At 51.5% G+C, this 3,990-nt stretch overlaps 1 pseudogene; it reads left to right on the forward strand.

The window, feature by feature from the left end:
- The first annotated feature begins 270 nt into the window (after positions 1–270).
- On the forward strand, positions 271–1,365 carry LOC100062405 (myosin regulatory light chain 2, smooth muscle major isoform pseudogene; annotated as a pseudogene).
- Positions 1,366–3,990: the final 2,625 nt, after the last annotated feature.

Raw genomic sequence — 3,990 nt, forward strand, 5'->3', positions numbered from 1 at the left:
TTTGACCTTCACTACGACCCAAGTCATAGGAGTTATCTTCTGCTGTAAACAAAGAAAAAAACAGGCTCAGAAAGGTTGAGTGATGTACCCAACAGCAGAGCCAAGAGACAGGTTTCCTGAGTCCTAGTTCAATATCCTTATAAAATATCACCCTGCCTCCAAAGTAGAAACCCTAAACCCCACATTTTCATATAGTACCCACAGCCCTCAGTGTTACAGAGGGGAGGGAAGGTTATTTATTCCTTGCGTAAAAAGTGAAAAGAGGGCCGCGGGCTCCGCACCCGGCTCTGCGCACCAAGCGAGCGAGCGCCTTCTCTGCACCAAGGAACTCCCACCTACCTGAAGCCAAGATGTCCAGCAAACCAGCCAAGGCCAAGACCACTAAGAAGCGGCCACAGCGGGCCACATCCAATGTCTTCGCGATGTTTGACCAGTCCCAGATCCAGGAGTTTAAGGAGGCCTTCAACATGATGGACCAGAACTGAGATGGCTTCATTGGCAAGGAGGACTTGCATGACACGCTGGCCTCGATGGGGAAGGACCCCACGGACGAGTACCTGGAGGGCATGATGAGCGAGGTCCCAGGGCCCATCAACTTCACCATGTTTGAGGAGAAGCTGAACGGCACAGACCCCGAGGACGTGACCCGCAACGCCTTCACCTGCTTCGACGAGGAGGCCTCAGGCTTCATCCATGAGGACCACCTTCAGGAGTTGCTCACCACCATGGGCGACCGCTTCACAGACGAGGAGGTGGACGAGATGTACCGCGAGGCACCCATTGATAAGAAAGGCAACTTTAACTATGTGGAGTTCACCCGTATCCTCAAACATGGTGCCAAGGACAAAGACAACTAGGCCACCCCAGCCCCCGCACACCCAGCCACTGTCCCAGTCACCTGCTCCCCCCACACACTGTCTGTGCCAACTCCAGCCCACAACCCCACAGGACCCTCTCAGGGGATCCTCCCTCTGAGGGGTTAGGGGCCCAGCTCCCAGTGCAGGAAATGGGCCGAGAGGGCACAGTGCCAGGCAAGGGGCACACAGCCAATGTAACACAGGTGACCTTGCAAGAAAGGACATCTTCTAGGGAGCTGGGCCAGAGGGCTGGACCTGGCGGCACCGAGGGAAGGCCCCCTAAGAGAGCCCAGGCCTCAGCTGGTACCTGCCCATTCCTGGGCTGCTCCCCACAGGAAGGGCCCTGTGTCCAGGTCTGAGACACCACTGCCCCTGCACCCCCATGCAGGGCATGAAAGCCCTTTCCCAGCCACTGCCACAAACACATGAACCTCGCTAAAGTCCCTTCTCAGGGGACAGGATGCCAAGTCCCCTCCCCTACACCCTGCCCAGCCACCAGAACACACCCCTCCCAACGTGGAGTGAGCTCGAGAAGACGCATGCAGGTAGGCATCTAATAGAAGGCTGAGCACTGCTTGGGTCAAAAAAAAAAAAAAGTGAAAAGAACAGCAGATTATTTTGTACACAACAGGATTAAGAACAGTGCTTCAGATTTTAAAGTACGAGGTTCAATACCGACATTGAACTTGCAGCTATGTAAGTCTGAGGGAGGTACTTCACCTTTGGAATTAACAGCAGAGCTGAAGTCATGGGGCTACCGGAAGGACTAAAGGAGATAACACACATCGAGTGCTTGGCTCATGGCACATGCTCAACAGACGTTAGACTAAAAAGGATGTGGGCCGGCGAAGCCAAAAATGTCTTCCTGGAAGAGGTAAGATTTAAATTGGGCTCCGGATGTGGTTGTAGGTGTGGGTATGTGTAAGACAGAATGAGGCCTATGAAAAGGTGTCTAGTCAAGAAATTGCAAAGAGCATTGGGGGTGGGGGAGTTATAAATAAGCTCCAGTCTTAAACAAGAAATGTTGCATGGGTGGAGGGTGCAGAGAGTGGGAAATAAGGTAGATTGGGGCTTTGGAGTTTGGACTTCTTTCTGAGGCCAAGAGGAGTCGCTAAAGGTTTTGAAGTAGAGCGTGATAAAGGATGATAGTAGTCAATTGACAAATGTCTGGAAGCGGGGAGAGACTAACCAGCAGAAAACTCGGGAGGTTATTGCAGTGGTCTGGGTGATAGAGATGTAAACTAATCTCTTACATCTTGTTCCACTCTAGCAAGTTGCCCTGCCTTGTTCCCAGTCTCCAGGTGCCCCTCCCATCCTCACCCTGAGTGCCCAGGTAGAATTACTGGGCCTCTGAGTGGGCCCCATTCCCGGATTCCCATTCTAATGGCCTCACTTGTAACACTTCTAATCTGAGTCCAGGATAGTTCTTTTTTTTTTTTTTTTTTCTGCTTTATCTCCCCAAACCCCCCCTGTACACAGTTGTATATCTTAGTTGCAGGTCCTTCTAGTTGTGGGATGTGGGACGCCGCCTCAACGTGGCCTGACGAGCGGTGCTATGTCTGCGCCCAGAATCCGAACCCTGGGCCGCTGCAGCGGAGCATGCAAACTTAACCACTCGGCCACGGAGCCGGCCCCCAGGATAGTTCTTAACTGGCACCTCTTGGAGACTGGACCCCTGTCCTTGGGACCCACCCACCCCTGCTATAACTCACCATGTTGAAAATAGCGGTATGACTGTGACTTTCCCATGGTCTCAAATTCACTCACGAGGTGTTTGGTCTATCACCTTCCACAGGCAAGGTGCTGTGTTAAGTGTGTGGAGGGTGCAAAATTGGGTGCAACAAGCTCACAGCCTTCAGGAATCTTACAATCTAGTACAGGGTGAGCCATATACTACAATGACTATGACATAAGTTCAAGTGTGACTCAAAGAGCTTTGTAGAAGAGCTCTGGCTAAACAGCTATGTCTGTCTTAAAAAAAAAAAAAAAAAAAAAAAAAGAATGACAAGGAAAGCCATCACAGGTCTCCAACTATTTGGCCAATGTGGCCATTCCCATTAGAGCTTCATGGCACCCATCTGTGAAGGAACAGCTGCCATGGACGTGGCCAGTCCCTTTCTGACCTGGCTCTGTGCCTCCCGCCTCCATCTCTCTGTGTGTTCCAGATACCTGCTTTGGCTCTTCTTGACTGTGAGGTCATGGCTGCTACCCCACCCAGCCACAGAGGCGTATCTCTCCCTCTCAGGTCTGCAAACACAAGCACAATGGGCTTGGGGTGGGGAGAACCTTTCAAGGAAAACAGAAGAAAAATACCAAGGACTATAAAAAGAAACATGTTTGCAGAGTGCTTGTTTCTGATTGCAAATTGAACATTTAGCAAAATATTGACTTAGCAGGCACAGCCCTTGAGGTCCCCCCAGGCCCTGGTATCTTTTTGTCATTTCACCTTTTCTTCACTGAATGCTTCAGAGATGCTTGGATTTCTCTCCAAGCAGATTAAGGCTGGCCCTGCTCCCAGGGCCTGTGGGATCCTCAGTGACTTCCTGAACCTGCATTGTCTCTGAATTGGGGCCCCTAGATATCCCCTTTGTGCCAGAGCTGCTGCTAGTTCTGCTAAACATGGCCCATTTTGATTGGGACCCTGTTCTCTGCCCCACCCCAGCCTGTGCCTCCTTGCACTGAGCCAGCAGATCTTTCTTTGCTTCCACTCAAGACCCTCCTGACTCAGCCTGTAATGGTCCTCTCACCCACTGACCCCCCTTTGCTACATACACTTTGTTTGCTGATCACTGAGTGCCAGTTAAAACCTATTCAGTTCCCAAGGATCTGCACCCTTTGTGTCCACACCTCACTCTCATCAGCTTCCAGGCACCCTTCAGAGCTAACAGCATCTTTCCTTGGCTGAATGATGCTGCCACCATCCAAGGATCAGAAGAAGACACCACGTCCCTTTCCGTCAGTAAACCCCACTCCTCCTTTTACCCCGACCCTCCAGTTTCCTTGGGTGAGAAGCAGAGCCAGCCTACCTAGAGCAACAAGTTGACAGCGGTAACAACACCCTAAGCATCCTCTCTGCCTCAAGCTTTCCCCTTCCCAGTCTGTATTCCACAGTGCAGTGGAAGCAAGAGCTTTC

Source organism: Equus caballus, chromosome 7, assembly GCF_041296265.1.
Source record: "Equus caballus isolate H_3958 breed thoroughbred chromosome 7, TB-T2T, whole genome shotgun sequence".
NCBI lineage: Eukaryota > Metazoa > Chordata > Mammalia > Perissodactyla > Equidae > Equus > Equus caballus.